Genomic DNA, 20,561 nt, shown 5'->3' with positions numbered 1-20,561 from the left:
TGAACAAATTGTGAAAATGTTTTACTTTTCATCCTCGCGTGTGGACGGAGCATGACAGCAAATTTGGATGATTTGCCATAAAACACTAAACTGAAGTGTCCTCTGGAGGTCTTTAAAAATTCAGCCCCTGAAGCCAGTTTAAAAGAGCAACTTGAAATTTGGAAGACATGGCAATCATGAGTAGACACACAAAAAAGTCTCAAGAAGTCACGCCTGAAGTAACACAGGAAGTCTGCCATTTTGGTTTGTTTTAGCGATTTTAACGCTCATTTTGGACATTTCCAGAAGTTCTTCAAAAACTGACTCCTCCTAAATATTTTTTTTCCAGTTGCTACCAAATTCAAACTTCATATACTCAACAGACAGATGACACTAAATTGTGCAAAAACGCTTTTTGCTCTAACAAATCACCCCCACCAGGTCAGACCTTGACCAAATGTCTTAACTGATCTTAAATTATTGCTCAATTTGATAAATATTGACACCAGATATTTTAGTTGGTTTGTGCGTGATTAACTGGTTTACAATATGTACTCAAAGAAAGTTTACTATATTTGTCTTTTTTTAACCCCAAAAGAAATATCTGAGGTGGCAGAAAAATAATAGCGGTGTTTTGACTTTTCCCGGATGTGTCGAGGAAAAAACACTTAGAGGGACGCTTTGATCTTGCTTTTAATTAGCTCCCATTTCCCTCTAGTATTCCTCTTTTCTGTATTTGCAAGAAAGCGTGCGAACAATGCGAACAATGAGGCCCCCTTATGCCGATATCAGCGTTTTACTTAACTTTCCCTCTCAAGTTGCTTTTTTTCTTTTAAAAAAACCCTTTTTTTCTTCTACGCCAACTTCTCCGTGTCCTTTTTTTCGCCGCCGTGATAAACTCATCATGTTTCCGAATCGATATTAATTTCACAGTCTTGCAAATCAATGGTGGTGGGGAGGATGAGGCTCCTTTGCATGTGGAGCTCCTTCCTCATCTGCTGCCAGCCGACGTGATGAGAGGTGACGGGACGTCCGCGCTTGAGATGACGGGGAGGCCCCAAACTCGCTCATTAGCGCCCCTCAGCTGGAACCTCTCACTCTGCCACCCTGGCCTGGTGGCCCCTTCACCAAGGAGTGTGTGTGTGTCTATACCTGAATGAGTGAGTTTATCTGCAGGAGAGTTTGGAGATTTTCCACTGAAATGTCTAGCTGATCATAATGACATAATTGGACAGTGTGTGTGTGCGCGCGCGCGCCTGTGTGTATTAAACACTGATCGTCAAATCTACTGAAAATGTTTATTTCAGGGGTGTCAGACTCATTTTTATCGTGGACAACATTGTGTTTACGGTTTCCCTCAGACTGCCGTTTTGACTTTGAAAAACATATACTGTAATTGTATTCTATATATATATATATATATATATATATATTGGTGCACAAATGCTTGCAATATGTGTAAAAAGTGAAGAAATTTGGATGTTGGTACTGATTTAATGACACAATAGAAAGAACAAATCAATTTAGCAAGAAACCTGAAGTAGACACACTTTATCTGGTTTGGTGGGCCACAAAAACAAATAAATAAATAATTAAATAATTTAAAAAGATGTGGGTGGGGCAGAGCTGGCCCACGGGCCTTGAGTTTGTTTGACACATGCTATCAAGTCAAATGACGTTTTCATTGCGATTAGTATATTTCTTGCCTGGTTTTTGTCTTTTTTTTTTTTTTAAATGGTACTTACGGCAGCACGGGGTGGTTTTCTCCGGGTAGTCCAGCTTCCTTCCGCATTCCAAAAACTATGCTAGGTTCATTGAAGAGTTTAAATTGTCCATAGGTGTGAATGCTTGTTTGTCTATGTGCCTTCCTGGCGACCACTCCAGGGTGTACTCTGCCTCTCGCCCAAAGTCGGCTAGGATAGTTCATCTTACCGGCGACCTTAATGAGGTTAACCGGTATAGAAAATGGATGGTTGGGTGGTAGCATGGTGAGATAGTGGTTCGGATATTTGCCTCACCCTTCTGAAGTTGGTGGTCTAAATCAGAAATAAACTCCCCTACATTTGAGAAAACATGTCATAATCAGACATGCAAACAATAAAGGCATGAAAAAGGTGACAAAAAAAACCAAAAACAAAAAACATTCTGGGCTGGGAAAACACAGAGAATGTTTTTTATTTTAACATAAATTAAGCAATCTGGAAGACTCTGAATAGTACAGTAAGGCAAAATAAAATTTCTTCACGCAGAAAAACATTTATTTACACCGCTCAAGTACAAGTTGTACATGTTGACGTACACATTTAAGATTAGAATAAAATTTGCCTAATTTCTTTGCTTTTTTGTTTTGGCCTCCAACTTGAGCCAGGCCCATCTCCACCTGCACCTGATGCCAGCTTCAAGCTGTTCCACATGAATAGCATCCTCCTCTTTAAGCACTCTCATTCTGGAAAAGAATTGACTAAAATCATTGTCTGTTTCATTTTATTTTACACTATTACCAACTTCAAACCCTTATCCCAAATGCATCCTCCAGGAAAATATTAAGTACAATATTTTTCTGTTTTTATTGGCCATTTCTGAATTTGAAGTTAGTTCATTCTATGTTGTGACACAATCCTTAACATCGCTCCATCGCATTTAACATTAACAGCCGTAAACAAATTAGATAATTGTAGGCGCGTTTCCAAATTAATACAAGATGTACTAGCGGATCAACTCTTGTCGTCGATGTTACGTGTGCGTCGCGGTTCCACTGGGACCACAACCAGGGCCACGACCGGCAGCACCTCACTGCGAAAATACAAGACCAGTGCAACAAATACGACACTGGCTGATCTGATGAGCAAAAATGTTGCTTAAACGTAAGAGTAGCAATAGATGATGTCCGCTCCAGAGGTGGGTAGAGTGGCCAAATATTGTACTCAAGTAAGAGTACTGTTACTTGACAATAATGTGACTAAGCGAAAGTGAAAAGTAGTCCTCCAAAAAATTACTTGAGTAAGAGTAAAAAGTGAAATTATTACTCAAATAATGAGTAAATAGTGAGAAACTTCATCTATATATATATTTTTTAACCACAGCATGAACATCAATTAAAAAAATAAAAATAAATAAAATATGAATGTGCAAATTCTGTTTCCTCAAGTTATAAGTGACCTGAAATACCCACGTTTGGGCAGACAGTGCCAGTAAAATACAACCCCAATTCCAATAAACTTGGGACGTTGTGTTAAACATAATTAAAAACAGAATATAATGATTTGCAAATCATGTTCAACCTACATTTAATTGAATACACTACAAAGACAAGATATTTAATGTTCAAACGTATAAACTTTATTGTTTTTAGAAAATAATGATTAACTTAGAATTTTATGGCTGCAACACGTTCCAAAAAAGCTGGGACAGGGTCATGTTTTACCACTGTGTTACATCACCTTTTCTTTTAACAACATTCAATAAACGTTTGGGAACTGAGGACACTAATTGTTGAAGCTTTGTAGGTGGAATTCTCTCCCATTCTTGCTCGATGTACAGATTCAGCGGTTCAACAGTCCGGGGTCTCCGTTGCCGTATTTTAGGCTTTATAATGCACCACAAATTTTCACTGGGAGACAGGTCTGTACTGCAGGAATGCCAGTCTAGTACCCACACTCTTTTACTATGAAGCCACACTGTTGAATGTGGAGAATGTGGTTTGGCATTTTCTTGCTGAAATAAGCAGGGGCATCCATGAAAAAGACGTTGCTTGGATGGCAGCATATGTTTCTCCAAAACCTGTATGTACCTTTCAGCATTAATGGTGCCTTCACAGATGTGTAAGTTACCCATGCCATTGGCACTAACACAGCCCCATACCATCACAGATGCTGGCTTTTAAACTTTGCGTCCATAACAGTCCGGATGGTTCTTTTCCTCTTTGGCCCGATGTCCACAATTTCCAAAAACAACTTGAAATGTGGACTCGTCAGACCACAGAACACTTTTCCAATTTGCATCAGTCCATCTTAGATGAGCTCGGGCCCAGAGAATTTGGCGGCGTTTCTGGGTGTTGTTGATAAATGGCTTTTGCTTTGCATAGTCGAGTTTCAAGTTGCACTTACGGATGTATCGCCGAACTGTATTTACTGACATTGGTTTTCTGAAGTGTTCCTGAGCCCATGTGGTGATATCCTTTACACATTGATATCGGTTTTTGATGCAGTGCCGCCTGAGGGATCGAAGGACACGGGCATTCAATCTTGGTTTTCGGCCTTGCCGCTTACATGCAGTGATTTCTCCAGATTCTCTGAACCTTTTGATGATATTATGGACCGTAGATAATGAAATCCCTAAATTCCTTGCAATTGTATGTTGAGGAACATTGTCCTTTAACTGTTCGACTATTTTCTCACGCACGTCCCATCTTTGCTTGTGAATGACTGAGCAATTCAGGGAATCTCCTTTTATACCTAATCATGGTACCCACCTGTTCCCAATTAGCCTGTTCACCTGTGGGATGTTCCAAACAGGTGTTTGATGAGCATTCCTCAACTTTCTCAGTCTTTTTTGACATCAGTCCCAGATTTTTTGGAACGTGTTGCAGCCATAAAATTCTAAGTTAATGATTATTTGCTAAAAACAATCAAGTTTATCAGTTTGAACATTAAATGTCTTGTCTTTGTAGTGTATTCAATTAAATATAGGTTCAACATGATTTTCAAATCATTGTATTCTGTTTTTATTTATGTTTACCACAACGTCCCAACTTTATTGAAATTCGGGTTGTATACGATTCACGTAAATGACCTATTTTGAGTTCAAAACGGCGAATTTCGCCAAAAGGCGACTTATTTGCATGTATGCATAATGTCCAAAATGCATTTTTTGTTTTGAGAAAAGGAAATTGTAATGTCATGACAATAAAGTCATATTGTTTCATGAAAAAATTAGTTGTAATCTTAACATAATATAATAACAAGAACAAAGACATATTTTGTCAGGATGAAAAGTCGTAATCTTATGCAAAGAAAATTTTATTTTTCCAAGATGAAGTCATAATATTATGACTGAAAAATCTAAGTTTACCGAGGGGAGTGAGTAATATTCTCGTGTAACAAGAATTTTCAAAATATTATACCTTTATTCTCTAAAAAAAAGAAATAAAAGACTATTCCTGCAATTGCCTTTTGTTCTAAAAATAAGTTTATGCTTATGTCACGTGTCAATACATGTGTCAGATTTCTGTGATGACACATCACAATCTGTCAGAGCTTTGAATTGGCTCAAAGCTAAGGTAGAGAAACGTAATTGGTTTGTTTTATTGGCGCGCTGGTCCTAATATCGTTAGCCTAAAAGCGTATTTGCCTGTCATTTTTACCTTACTGTCTCAATAAAAAAACGCTCGCTAATACATTTTTTTTTCTTGAAGTCTAGATTTGATGGTAATCCTTAAAATATGAAACAAGGTAACAGGACTGTCCTCAAATTTGTTTTTTTCTTGTCTTATGAAAACATTTAAAAATGACACAGGCAATTATGCTAGTAGGCTAATGATACGAAACTATGCACTTTTTAAAATGATATAACATAATTATTTGAAAATTATTTTGCGGACCCCCAAGCTACGGCTCCCGGATCATAGTTTTAGACCACTTAGCCTGAGCGTGTTCGTGTGTAGTCTTTTGTGATGGTGACATGGTTGCTAACAAGTAGCTACTCAGTTCACCCTTGGCAAAGCACACGCAGGCTTAGCTTGCCGCAGAATGTTCACAAAGCAAAAGCAGCAGACGCACGCAAACCAACACGTCGGCGAGGTGGCTGGCCAGAAACTCTTTCAGTTGTGCACACAGAGTAGCGGAACTGGTGCACGGAGCCCAATTTGCGGGACAGATACTTGTAGAAAAAGCAGTACGAGAGCCCGCAAAGGCAGATAGGTGCCGTGATGGCAGTGAGGGAAAGAGAAGAAAAAGTAACATTCAAAAGTGCACATATGAGCTAAGTGGGACAGAGCTGCACAAGTTTGGACTCTCCAGCTAAGGAACACTTTCTTTTCTTTTTTTTTTTTTTGTCATCCTCCCTCGGGGCGCCAGCCGACATCCCCCGGAGGCCCCGTCGTTTGGGGCTCACGCCGCCAACTCGCTCGGCCTCGGTGACAACAAATTAAGAGTCGCTATTGTTGCGGTGACAACAAGGCGCAGCGCTCGCCAGGGGGAAGCGCCATCGGAAGAGCGCTGACAGAACTCCGGAATTCTCCTAATCATGGGCTGCTGTCAGGAAGCACCTGTCCTGACACCTCTGCTTAAAACCTGTCTCCCAGGCATTAGATAATTACAAGTGCCAGCAGAGGAGGCCAGGAGGAGAGAGGGAAGTCTTTCTGTGTGAGGAAATGGAGCCAGGGAGAATTTTTTTTTTTTTTATAGACAAGTTGCCATTGAAGTGGAAGAGAGTGTTCAAAGGCAGGAATGGAGTGCAGGGAGGTGTCTGGGGTGTCCCCCCTCACCCCCATTGAGAGGCGGAGAAAAGTGGGGAGCGGTCCCTAGGTAGCGCTGCAGGGGACAGGTGAGGGACTGAGCTGTCACTGGACCCACATCCACACAAACCCACACAGAAACACACTGTTTGACTGGTCCGGTGCTCCACGGAGCACTCCACATGTTAGGTTATGGTAGCGGTAGCACGTTGTGGAGTAGCAATTTTATTTTTTGCTGTTGGCTTTTTTTTACCTAAAAAGTTGTGCCAAAGTTTTGAGAGACTTGGCTGAGCTTCAGTGATAATACTATAAGTCGTTGCACACCGACCGACGCAACAGTACGCGACTGAACTATCTAGCTTTCATAAGTGGCCGACCATCAGCAACTGGTTTTGCTGCGGTTCAAAATTTGGATGGCAGGTGAACGACGTGGCAACGGCTGTCGGGCCAATCAAAAATGCCATGTTGTATCCGGGTACGAGCAAGATCCAGGTGGCCGCCGCCAAGTCGTATCACAACAGCATATAGAGTAGTGGTCGAACTGTCTCGTCTGACTTGACAAGTCAGATGCATCGACTTTACCACTTACTGCGCCAATGATGATTATAGCTTGAAGTCGATAATGGAGTGTTGAATCACACTCAAAAACCTTCATGGTCTCATAGACCGTCGGAAAAGTATTGCAACAATCCAATCAACAGAACTGCAGGTTTGCGACAATACATTATTGCAAAGCATTCTCTCTTCATGTAATTTAAAAAATTGATACAACAATTATATCCTGTAGCGAGTAGCGACTCTGCAGTTGTGTTATGTAAATTGGTGTTAGAGTTTTACATGTTCTGACTGTCTGTGAGGCTATGAAGATATCGGAATGTGATTGGATGAGCGAGTCAGGGCCAGTTCGACCAAGGACGGTGGGGAAAGTGAGTGCGGGAGCGAAAGCACACACATCAAATCAACAACAGAAAACAAATATCACGGACGTCATCAATTAATCGAAGTTGACTGGTCTATCATAACCTTAGTCGGGCTGGTTATTGTTAAAAAACAATTCAATTCGATTTTCATTATTTAGGTTGTGATTCGATTCCATATTGATTTAAATCCGTTGATGTCTATTCAGTAAGAAGTAAAACAAGACAGTTTTGCAAAAATATTTAAAAAGTTAAGTGCATGTAAACTTAAATAATTTTTCCTTCCTCGAAATTGTGATGAAAACAAAGTCAGAGCAGAGAACCATGTGGTGGAAGCTGAGACAGGACGAGAGTTGTGCAGCTTTTCGGGAAGAGGCTCTCGGTAGACAGGAGTAGCTTCCAGAAGACTGGACCACTGCAGCCAAGGTGATCAGAGAGGCAGGCAAGAGAGTACTTGGTGTATCTTCTGGCAGGAAAGGAGAGGAGACTTGGTGGTGGAACCTCACAGTACAGGAGATCATACAAGGAAAAAGGTTAGCTAAGAAGAAGTGGGACACTGAGAGGACCGAGGAGAAGCGAAAGGAATACATTGAGATGCGACATAGGGCAAAGGTAGAGGTGGCAAAGGCCAAACAAGAGGCATATGATGACATGTATGGCAGGTTGGACACTAAAGAAGGAGAAAACGATCTATACAGGCTGGCCAGACAGAGGGATAGAGATGGGGAGGATGTGCAGCAGGTTAGGGTGATTAAGGATAGAGATGGAAATATGTTGACTAGTGCCAGCAGTGTCCTCGCTAGATGGAAAGAATACTTCGAGGAGTTGATGAATGAGGAAAATGAGAGAGAAGGGAGAGTAGAAGAGGCAAGTGTGGTGGACCAGGAAGTGGCAATGATTAGTAAGGGGGAAGTTAGAAAGGCATTAAAGAGGATGGAAAAATAAAAAGGCAGTTAGTCCTGATGACATTCCTGTGGAGGTATGGAAGCATCGAGGAGATGTGGCTGAGGAGTTTTTGACCAGCTTGTTCAATAGAGTTCTAGCGGGTGAGAAGATGCCTGAGGAATGGAGGAAAAGTGTGCTGGTGCCCATTTTTAAGAACAAGGGTGATGTGCAGAGCTGTGGGAACTATAGAGGACTAAAGTTGATGAGCTACACAATGAAGTTATGGGAAAGAGTAGTGGAGGATAGACTCAGGACAGAAGTGAGTATTTGCGAGCAACAGTATGGGTTCATGCCTAGAAAGACTACCACAGATGCATTATTTGCCTTGAGGATGTTAATGGAAAAGTACAGAGAAGGTCAGAAGGAGCTAAATTGGGTCTTTGTAGATCTACAGAAAGCCTATGACAGAGTACCCAGAGAAGAACTGTGGTACTGCATGCGGAAGTCTGGAGTGGCAGAGAAGTATGTTAGAATAATACAGGACATGTACGAGGGCAGCAGAACAGTGGTGAGGTGTGCTGTAGGTGTGACAAATGAATCTAAGGTGGAGGTGAGACTGCATCAGGGCTCAGCCCTGAGCCCTTTCCTGTTTGCAGTGGTGATGGATAGGCTGACAGATGCGGTTAGACTGGAATGCCCGTGGACCATGATGTTTGCAGATGACATTGTTATCTGCAGTGAAAGCATGGAGCAGATGGAGGAACAGTCTGAAAGATGGAGGCATGGACTGGAAAGCAGAGGAATGAAGATTAGCCGAAGTAAGACAGAGTATATGTGCATGAATGAGAGGGGTGGTGGGGGAAGAGTGAGGCTACAGGGAGAAGAGATAGCAAGGGTGGAGGACTTTAAATACTTGGGGTCAACCGTCCAGAGCAATGATGAGTGTGGTCAGGAAGTGAAGAAACGGGTCCAAGCAGGTTGGAACGGGTGGAGGAAGGTGTCAGGTGTGTTTTGTGACAGAAGAGTCTCTGCTAGGATGAAAGTTTATAAAACAGTGGTGAGGCCAGCCATGATGTACGGATTAGAGACAGTGGCACTGAAGAGACAACAGGAAGCAGAGCTGGAGGTGGCGGAAATGAACCTGTTGAGGTTCGCTCTCGGAGTGACCAGGTTGGATAAAATTAGAAATGAGCTCATCAGAGGGAAAACCAAGGTTCCATGTTTTGGAGACAAAGTTGGAGAGAGCAGACGTCAATGGTTTGGACAAGTCCAGAGGAGAAATAATGAGTATATTGGTAGAAGGATGATGAGGAAATAGCTGCCAGGCAAGAGAGCTCGAGGAAGACCAAAGAGGAGGTTGATGGATGTCGTAAGGGAAGACATGAGGGCAGTTGGTGTTTGAGAGGAGGATGCAGGAGAACTTACATGGAAAAGGATGACACGCTGTGGCGAGCCCTAAAGGGACAAGCCGAAAGGAAAAGAAGAAGAAATGATGAAAATTAAAAATTCTGCCTGTCACAGCTTAATAAAGACCTTAAGTTTTTCTTTTTCCGTTTTCTTATTGTTTTGGTCGAATGCGGCCTTGTGTTCATACAACGTGAATCACAAGCAAAGCGCCCCGACACTGACGAGGAGGTGAATCAAATCAGAGGATTTGCTGAATCGATATTGAATTGGTGAGGAAGTATTGCGATGCATTGATTGAGTAGTCAATATTTTTACTCACCCCTACACCTTGGCATCGACTACAAAAAAAATCTGAATTACAAGAAAAAAAGCTGTAATACTCAACCAGTTCAGGGTGTACCCGGCCTCCTGCCCGATGACAGCTGGGATAGGCTCCAGCACGCCCGCGACCCTAGTGAGGAGAAGCGGCTCAGAAAATGGATGGATGGAAAGCTGTAATACTACAAGAATAAAGTTGTAACTTCTTGAGGTAGTAGTCGTAACGTTAGAAAAATAAAGTCAAAACATCATGTGGAATGAGTCGTAATTTTACCAAAATAAAGGCGCTACTGAATGAGATAAAATTTCCAAGAAGAAGCCAACATGTATTCCTCACTGTTGCTCTAAAAACACACAACTCGTTACGTTATGGTTGTCTGTATTGCTCCCCTGAGTGCATCCCTAACAAAGCAAATGAAGTAAGCTCGTGGGCTAAGGCTAACACGCAGCGACGCGCGCTTACGTTCCATTACAGCTTGTCATTTCTCAAGCAGCGGGCCTTCCTTCAGACTAACGCTCCTGTCACAGCGGCCGCGGGAGGGCTGAATTATTCAAATAGTCCTAATTCCTCCCAGCTCGCTTTGCAGCACTCTGCCACTCATCATTTGTCTTTTCATTGTTGCCAATTTACAGGCAATCCCTCCCATTAATGATGCCAACTGCTCGAAAACGGAGGACGGTGAGCGGACAGGGTGGAAGTGAGGGAGAGGAGTGGCGGCGATTTTACAAGCTGCTGTTGCGGATATAAACATATGATTTACTGACTTTCAGCCGCATGCTCTGATTGTTAAACAGGCTTTGTTTTATGAAAATTTTAAACGTACATATGTGGTTTTATTTTCCTGTCACTAGTAAGCATATTTTGGGAGGGGGGCAAGGAGGGGAGCTATGAAATATATCTACATCTGCTTCTTGTGCGGGGCATAAAAGCCGGGAATTGACTTTAACTGTGTCCCAATGAGATCATTTTCTTTTTACACTCAGCAAGTGGTACGAAAACACTTTTCTTGAAGTATTGACTGAGCGCAAAGAACAATAAAGATGAACACATTGACGTGGACGGTGATGACGCAGCAAAATGGCGCTTGTCCTTTTAACGACTTACCTACAGACATATGCGTGTGTTGCAGTCGTAAACATTTAAAGTTAGTAAATGGTCCATTGCCATGCATCAGTCGCTCTAATGAACAGTGGAACCCACCGATATTCCTTCTCTTGCAAATTCTGAATTGATTTTTTTGTTTAAAAGTAGATGTCATAAAGGCTAGAATTTGTCTGTGGTGGCCAGATCTGGCCCACCACATAATGTTTTTGTGGCCCACTAAAGCAAATCAAATGTCTACATGATGTTTCTTGAATTTTGGCAGAAAATTAGAAAGTCCAGTGAAAAATGGGTGAGTAGCAACACAGTTCAATTCAAACTCCAGGTGAAGAGTCTCCGTGGATTTCAGGAGCAGTTTGAGGGCCAGGACGTGTAATGCTCCGTAATCCACAGGGAGACTCACACTGCAATGTCATTGCACAAAAACACGACATAGCCACAGGAACAACCAAACCGCAAGCAGGAAGAGTCAAAAGGCAGAATTCGTGGTTGGCAGACAAAAGTCTGAGATGATTACCGGTAAAATGACGAAGCGGGAAAGTCAGGGGCAGACAAGGTCGGCAACGGAAAAGCAATCAAACGAATAGTGCGGGAGAGTCTGTCATAAATATGTGGACATAAAACTTAAAACAATTAAATAAAGCCCAACCCAATAAAACTTAAAACAATTCAATAAAGTCGACATTAAATTTTGTCAATGTTCCGCCTCCCTTATCCAGTATTTACCTGTATTTGTATTATTCATCCATCCATTTTCTTTATCGCTTATCCTCACTAGGGTCACGGGCTGCTAGAGCCTATCTCAGCTATCTTTGGGCGAGAGGCAGGGTACACCCTGAACCGGTTGTCAGCCAATCGCAGGGCACATAGAAACAAACAACCATTCGTACTCACATCCACACCTATGGGGAATTTAGAGTATTCAATCAACCTACCATGCGTGTTTTTGGGATGTAGGAGGAAACCGGTGTGCCCGGAGAAAACCCACCCAGACACGGGGAGAACATGCAAAGTCCACACAGGCGGGGCCGAGATTTGAACCCCGGTCCCCAGAACTGTGAGGCAGATGTGCTAACCAGTCGTACACCGTGCTGGCCTATTTTTATTATTAATTGGCAAAATACATACTATATATATATTTTTTTACTTGATGGTTTTAATATTATAACTTTTTCTTATGAAGTTACGACTTTATTGTTAATGTTTTTGTCATTATGTTGTCGACTCATTCACCATTAAGTTACAACTTTCTCATTAAGACTTTACTGTGGTAAAAAAAACAACAAATAACTTTTGTTACGTCGGTATTCTTGTGATATTACGATTCATTATTCATTAAGGTACGACTTTATTCTGGTAATAGTACTCCTTTTTCTCATGAAGTTAGAACTGTATTGTTCTAAAATTATTTTTTTTTTCATATTACCACCACATTTTTCTTGTTCTATTATGAATTCCTAATCGAGTTATGACTTGTTACAACTTTTTCTTAAGTTGAAAAATCTATTCTTGTAACATTACGACTCATTCCTCATGAAGTTACTTACGACTTTAGTTTTGTAATCATTAAGTTACGATTCATTCTTCATTAGATTTTTACTAGACTTTACACCGATTTTAATCGGGCTGATCGGTATCGGCCGATAATTAGAATTTTATGCTGATCGGCTGGTCGGCTTTAATGTCATAATTCGCCGATCCGATCAATGAGGTCATTGATCGGCTCCGCGAAAGACATTTACTTCGCGTCGCCATCGTGCACAGTATATTTGAATCCAAAAGCTATCTTATTTTAGCCTTTTCGCATGTCTTTTGGCGTAGTCCTGTAAATATCTGACGGCCAATAAAGTTATTAAAAAAAACAAAAACAAAAAATATGTTGGCGGTGTGGAACAGACAACACGTCTGAGACAGACAACACATAATGCCCGGATCAGACTAGAAGACAAATTTGCTCTTTCAAGATTGCACTATGTCAGACTACTGCAATAAAATACCACCGCATCCCGTTTTTTACGATCATTGGGCTTTATCTTGTCAACTCAAATGAGACCGGATACACTTGTTACCGTGGTGACGACAAGAAGAGTGGATCGTGCAGACTATATTATAAGGACAAAATGGGGAAAAACGTATGTTGGTGGTCACCGGTGCTCATTCGTTTAAGGCTTGCTTGATGTATGTTCACGTACTTTTAATACAATATGGCTCGCAAGCAGGCAACAAAAACGTTATGTAGCCTTGCAAGCGAGTGGTAGCACGAATGGTTGTATGTAAACATGCCGCCGTTCTGTCGACTCATGCTCTAAAGTTTCGGTGTGGGTGAAATCCATCCATCCATCCATTTTCTGAGCCGCTTCTCCTCACTAGGGTCGCGGGCGTGCTGGAGCCTCTTCCAGCTGTCATCGGGCAGGAGGCGGGGTACACCCTGAACTGGTTGCCAGCCAATCGCAGGGCACATAGAAACTAACAACCATTCGCACTCACAGTCATGCCTACGGGCAATTTAGAGTCTCCAATTAATGCATGTTTTTGGGATGTGGGAGGAAACCGGAGTGCCCGGAGAAAACCCACGCAGGCACGGGGAGAACATGCAAACTCCACACAGGCGGGGATGGGGATTGAACCCCGCACCTCAGAACTGTGAGGCTGACGCTCTAACCAGTCGGCCACCGTGCCGCCGTGGGTGAAATCATTTAATTAAAAATAATTTAATTACAGTAAGTTAGCACACATTATTTCTGTCATGTAATGTTGGTTTGACCTGACTGATTAGAATCCACGACTGACTAGACTAGACTAGAGCAGTGCTTTCCAACCTTTATGGAGCCAAGGAACATATTTTACAATTGAAAAATCTCACGGCACACCAACAATCAAACATGTAAAAAAAGTGGTAACATTAATTACTGTATGTACTTCCTGCCATCTAATAGAAGATCATTCATTTGTTCTGTCTTTCACTATGCCTCACTGCCATAAATAGAGGAACAAAGATACATTATTTATTGTAAATATAATTTTTGGAGCAATTAAGTACACATATACACACTAAATGAACAGGTCATTTAAATAGACACATTCCTCCATCTTGTGATCGGATCGGTGATCGGTTATCGTTTTTTTAAACTCGCTGATCGGTGATCGGCCCCCAAAATCCTGATCGTGTAAAGCCTAGTTTTTACTTTATCTTCAGATTTTTTTTTAAAGTAGGTGTCATGGCGCTATTACATAACAATGGACCCAATAACACAAATAAAATAGAATAAATCAGCATTAATGAATTAGTGCAATAATCTCTAATGTGTATTTATTATATCCATAAATATCCTGCTTATTGTATGCATTTATTACCAGGAGGTTACAATTTATATTGTAAATTTTTTTTCATTTTCAGATTTCATCAATCCCAATCAGAGTTGCAGGTATATGGAAACAATAACAAATGTGAGAGAGACAATTATTGATCACTAGTAGAGCGAGCGAGTGAGAGAGGCTCGTTAAAGTAGATTGATGGAACTGTGCCGCTATCTTAAATGAGGAATCCCATATGAAGGTCTGGATTAACCATATTTAATCCCTCATCAAACAGACAATAACAGAGCAGCCTAATCCCCACATCCCCCCACCGGCGCCTCCCCTTCCCCAGATTAGCTCCTCGGCGGCGTCTCGGCCGAGCAGCGTGGCGCCGGTGGCGGCCCGGCGGGTTCTCCTCCACATTGACCTCTGCTGGAGTTTATAAGCGGCACCATCACAGCACATTCTGCTCAACAAAAGTTGTCATGAGGACACCGTGAGGCTGTTGTGAGGGGGGCAGCTCGGGGAGAGCCTCACCATCTTCCCGTTTATCGCGGGATATACAGTATGTTCTGTGATAGGTGAAACTCCGTGATATAGAGAAACCATATAAATTGTTCTTAAAATATAGTTTTACCCCGCCCACATGCTTTTAACACATTCAAACTTATTAAAATAGACTTTTTTAAAGTATTCCTTAGTGTCTATTGTAACTTCCTCGCTGTCAAAAAAATGGGACAATGATATAATATAATTTTGTAGGAAAAAAAGTTTCTCCCGCTCACACAATTCTTTGACTAAGATTCATCAACCCCATTTTACGCTAAGCTTAGTGAAAAACTGACATAAAAGAAAAGTGAATACAATTTAAACCCAATCTTATAATTTCGTACAAGGTAAGTCAGATAGCGTAATGCTAACATACTGCGAAAAGCCATATTTGCATGGATGATACGATGTAATCATGAACCTTCAAAGAATTGCCACTTTGACACTCACAAAGTGTCACAGGTTTGTGCCATTTGCTTATGGTGGAATGCAGGCAAGAAGTGGACCAAAATGCAGGGAAGCAGGAGAAGAAAGATAAGAGAGCAGGCATGATCGCCAAGAAGTATTTATTAAAAAAGAAAAGCAAACAAGGTTTTTGGAAAAATCTAAATACAAAATTCACTTAATGCCCCCAAAAAATTGTAAGTAAGAAAGAAACACAAGGAGACAAAACACTCACCACTACAGGAAGCACGGCATGACAAAAGCTACGTGACGAATGACGACAACAACAAAAAGCAGGGAACTAAATCCAAACAGATTGACGAGACAACAAGGCACACCCGGACAAGAAACGAGTGGCTGGTGGAAGCTGATTGTTTGACACGAGGATCAGGGCTGACGAGAACAGTTAAAGGCGAAAACTAATCGAGCAGACGTGACAAGACATGACACACAGGAAAACACGACATAACATGATTATTTTTGGTCCATGTGTGCATGTTTTTCTTTTAACCGGGATGTAGCCTGCTAACTAACAAAAAGAGGAAGAACCGAACACAAATGTGGATGTCTAGAAACAGCCCTTGCCATTCAACTTGCCCTACCTTTAGCTGTTTAAAAACTGTCATGCCAAGAGTGGAAATTAAATATGGAATTTTCAAACAAAAGAGCGCTTGACTTTGAGGCCCTCGATTGTACTACAACCCCAGTAATTAGTGTGCGAGATAGGCCGATGTAATTACCGCTAAGTGTGAGCACCCTGGAGTAAACAAATATGTTCATCAAGCAAATAAGGGATTACCGTGTATATGCTCACTTCGCTCCTTAACCCGTCTGAAGCACCGGGGGAAGGCGCAGCGCAAGCGAGACGAGCAGAAATGAAAAAAAAAAAGAAGAAAATAAAGGCAGACGGAGCCCAGCGAGCCGGGCCGGGCCAAAACTGCTGACGACCACGGTTTGCCGCACGCGTTCTCTCGTCAGATAAAAAAAATATAAATAGGCAAATTCAACTTGGGAATATTTGACTAAGAAATAATTATGTCTTGTTTACTTTGAAAATGGTAAACTTTCACCATTTGAATTAATTTCTTCAAAATCGGTGGACATTTAAGAATAATTTAAGTACGGGCGGAACATCCAAATTTGAACACAGTCCGTTCAGTGACGCTCGTTGACTTCCATGTTGTTCTACTTTCAAAGCAATTGTTCCAATAGGAAATCATGTCAGATGAAATCATTTGTTCCAGAGTGTGACTGGAACCTAGTAGCATTTTATACATAGCTATTGCTAGCTCTAGTTTCCTCTTTCGTTCCAAAAGCATGCTTCTTTCGTTAACCGAAGACTCAAAATTGTCCACAACAAGCCCCGATATTCTCCGTCAAGGAATCTCATGGGTAAAACGCTGTAAATCGTTCAAAATGGGTTAGCACGACTTCAATCTGACACTAAATGGTAAAACAAGGTGGACAACTAGAAATAAAGGAAAATGTTAGTGGAGCTGTAGTGACAGGCTGCCGACACACGTGCGCTTTTTTGTCTTCTGTGCCTGAGATGTTGACTGAGTCTCAGGTCTCCTGAGATTTGAGCTGTTTTGTTTGAATATTTTTTTCAGAAAATGTTTGGTTTGGGAAGTTCTGATGTACTGCGAAATTTAGGCCATTAAGACGGTGTCCTGTCAACAAGTTTTTATTTTGCTGATGGGGTCATGCGCTGCAAATTTGGGGCATTCATTTCGATCCAAACCTCCGCTGACCATCTCCCCAATTGTTTGTGTGCAAGTGCTGAGCTGTAATTTCTCTCCCAATTAAAGGGAACGTGATTGAAGACTGACCTGTTTTAGCGCGGCCTCGGGGCACAAGTTTTTTTTATTTTGCAGCGCTAGGCCAAACAGTTTAGCTCAGTGCTCAAAACCTGTGACCGGCCCCCTGGTCACCAGCTGACAAGTCTGCTGACCTGTGCACGAATGTTGATGTTGTACCTGAGCAGTGGAGGTGAAATATGGGACCTTAGTGTGAACTCAATGCTCACATAAGTTTTTACCTTTCAATAAAAGAGGCAATATACTTTGGCAAAGAGCACGGTGACCTAATGGTTAGCACGTCGACCTCAAAGTTTTGAGGTTCTGAGTTCGAATCTCGGCTCTGGCCTTCCTGTGTGGAATTTGCATGTTCTTCCCATGCTTACATGAATTTTCTCTTCATATAGTAAGGAAAGACCTGCTATGAATAAAAAATTTTGATGAACCCCATAAAAAGCCTTAGGAACGTTGAATATGCATGTAATAGTTTAAACTGTCAATGTAGCATAAACTAGGATCCAAAAACACTTGAATATAATAATTTCAAAGTCCTCCTACAACATTACCTTTAAAAACAAAAGGCTTACACATGATTTGATCTGAAATGTGCATGTACATGCAAATCAGGCAAAGACTCTCCACAAACTATCCAGGCTAAACTTAGCTCCTCCATGACATACAAAGATCTTAGTCGCTCAGTGAAGATTTATCACTTCAAAAATACAGTGGACCCACATGTTCGCGGGGAATATTGACCGGGCCCGACCGCAAATAGTGAAAAATGTGAGCATTAATTTGTCTATATGTGCCATTGTAATGAGGAAAAGCACTATAGAAAGTGGATGGATGGAACATAAAATGCATAAAATTCAACGCTCACTCAAATTACCATATGATGAATAACGGGTTATCCCATGCGACTACTCAAAACTTCTCTTGTGTGTTCTACCTACCGAGACTGCGATGCCGCAGAACAAAACGATCTATATTTAATTTCCTGTGTAGTGTACCCCAATACGCCCTCCAGTGTCAAGCACTTTGCAAAAGAAATACTTTTTATTAGATTTTTTTGTTTTGGTTTTTTTGTTTGTTTTTTTACAGGATATGATGTAACCTCCAATTATTTAGGACTTTTCTAACATGAGGGCGCTTGTGGCAATTGTTGGTGTGCAGACCACTGTTGTAGGCCTTGGGCAGGCTAATGTTGCACTGCTACCAAAAACAGTAAAGCAGCCCCCCGTTGATATCAGTTATTAATATTTAACAGTGCACTATTAAAGTTTAAGGAGGTTGAGATGGAGCTGGCGGGTGGGAAGGGGTGAGGGGAGGTGGGGGGAGTCGGATAGAAGAGGCTGCTTCATGATCACTGGCCATGCAGCAATCTAAAACACGTGCACTAAAGCCCCTGACAGTGTTACAGTGTGGATTTAGAGAGGCGGGAGGCAATAGTGCATGAGACTGCACTTGCTGTGTGTGTGTGTACCTGTACTGCTTGTGGGCAAGATTCTTTTGTGCACGAGCGCTAGCAGGTATTCATTGTCACTGTCGCGGGCTTCTGATTGTTTACGTTTCAGGTTGGTGAGGAGTCGTGGTCCAGTGAAAAGTCTGCAGCGCGTTCACTTTTACTTGCCGCCGTAAAAGTGCAATGCAAAATCAAATAAAAACACCATATGCTTTGCTGTTGTTTATTTTCAACACAACGATATAAATGCGTAGCTTAATATGAGTGTACAGATATATTGTGTGTGAACATAGGGTTGTGCATTTTCTTATATAGTTTCCCGAGGTCCTTATTCAACTCCAGTGGTTGTTTAATGATGCAAATGTTTTTTTAAAATAATAATATAGAATAATGTGTTCCAGATGGGATACATAGAGTACATGGGTCCTTTTCATATAATTTTACCAATAACAGTAAAGACATGACCCACTGAATTTCCCTTTGAAAATCAATTAATTTTACTGATATGAGTAGTTGAACAATTGGCAGTTGTTATCAATCAAAAGGTCACAATTGTTTCTAAAAAAGAAATTCAAAAAAATTATTTTTCAAACTTTTAATGCCAAAATATTTTTACTGTTAGGTGTCCGAAATGATACTATTTACATTTTTATACAGGTTTTTTCTCCTATTGCTTAATTTGCTTTTTTCCATGAAAACTAGCACAAATATCCATCCATCCATCCATTTTCTACCGCTTATCCGAGGTCGGGTCGCGGGGGCAGTAGCTTTAGCAGGGACGCCCAAACTTCCCTCTGCCCAGCCACTTCATCCAGCTCTTCCGGGGGGATCCCGAGGCGTTCCCAGGCCAGCCGAAGGATGTAGTCTCTCCAGCGTGTCCTGGGTCATCCCCGGGGGCTCCTCCCGTTGGGACGTGCCCGGAACACTTCACCAGGGAGACGTCCGGGAGGCATCCGAATCAGATGCCCCAGCCACCTCATCTGGCTCCTCTCGATGTGGAGGAGCAGCGGCTCTACTCTGAGATCCTCCCGGATAACCGAGCTTCTCACCCTATCTCTAAGGGAGAGCCCGGACACCCTGCGGTGGAAACTCATTTCGGCTGCTTGTATCCGGGATCTTGTTCTTTCGGTCACGACCCACAGCTCGTGACCATAGGTGAGGGTAGGAACGTAGATCAACCGGTAAATCGAGAGCTTCGCCTTTCGGCTTAGTTCCTTCTTTACCACAACGGATCGATACAAAGTCTGCATCACTGCAGACCGATCCGCCTGTAGATCTCCCGTTCCATTCTTCTGTCACTCGTGAACAAGATACCAGGATACTTGAACTCCTCCACTTGGGGCAGGATCTCATCCCCGACCTGGAGAGGGCATGCCACCCTTTTCCGACTGAGGAACATGGTCTCAGATTTGGAGGTGCTGATTCTCATCCCAGCCGCTTCACACTCAGCTGCGAACTGCTCCAGTGAGAGTTGGAGGTCACGGCTTGGTGAAGCCAACAGAACCACATCATCTGCAAAAAGCAGAGATGCAATACTGAGGCCACCAAACCGGACCCCCTCTGCGCCTAGAAATTCTGTCCATAAAAGTTAGGAACAGAATCGGTGACAAAGGGCAGCCTTGGCGGAATCCAACCCTCACCGGAAACGAGTCCGATTTACTGCCGGATATGCGGACCAAACTTTGGCTCTGGTCGTACAGGGACCGAACAGCCCGTATCAGGGGGTTCGGTACCCCATACTCCCGAATTACCCCCCAGAGGACCCCCTGAGGGAGACGGTCGAACGCCTTCTCCAAGTCCACAAAACACATGTAGACTGGTTGGGGGACCTCCCATGCACTCTCGAGGACCCTGCCAAGGGTGTAGAGCTGGTCCACTGTTCCACGGCCAGGACGAAAACTCACTGCTCCTCCTGAATCTGAGATTCAACTTCCCGACGGACCCTCCTCTC

At 42.2% G+C, this 20,561-nt stretch overlaps 1 long non-coding RNA gene across 1 annotated transcript in view; it reads right to left on the bottom strand.

Moving 5' to 3' along the window:
• Positions 1–2,281: 2,281 nt before the first annotated feature.
• The window catches only part of LOC133477900 (uncharacterized), a 42,021-nt gene continuing 23,741 nt past the window's right edge, over positions 2,282–20,561 (bottom strand). The window contains exon 4 of the long non-coding RNA XR_009788512.1: positions 2,282–2,425. This is a non-coding gene — a long non-coding RNA (uncharacterized LOC133477900). The remainder of the gene's footprint in view (positions 2,426–20,561) is intronic.

Source organism: Phyllopteryx taeniolatus, chromosome 5 (genome assembly GCF_024500385.1).
Source record: "Phyllopteryx taeniolatus isolate TA_2022b chromosome 5, UOR_Ptae_1.2, whole genome shotgun sequence".
NCBI classification, from domain to species: Eukaryota; Metazoa; Chordata; class Actinopteri; order Syngnathiformes; family Syngnathidae; genus Phyllopteryx; species Phyllopteryx taeniolatus.
Note: the sequence above shows the minus strand (reverse complement) of the source record. Positions and strands in the feature narration are given on the sequence as shown.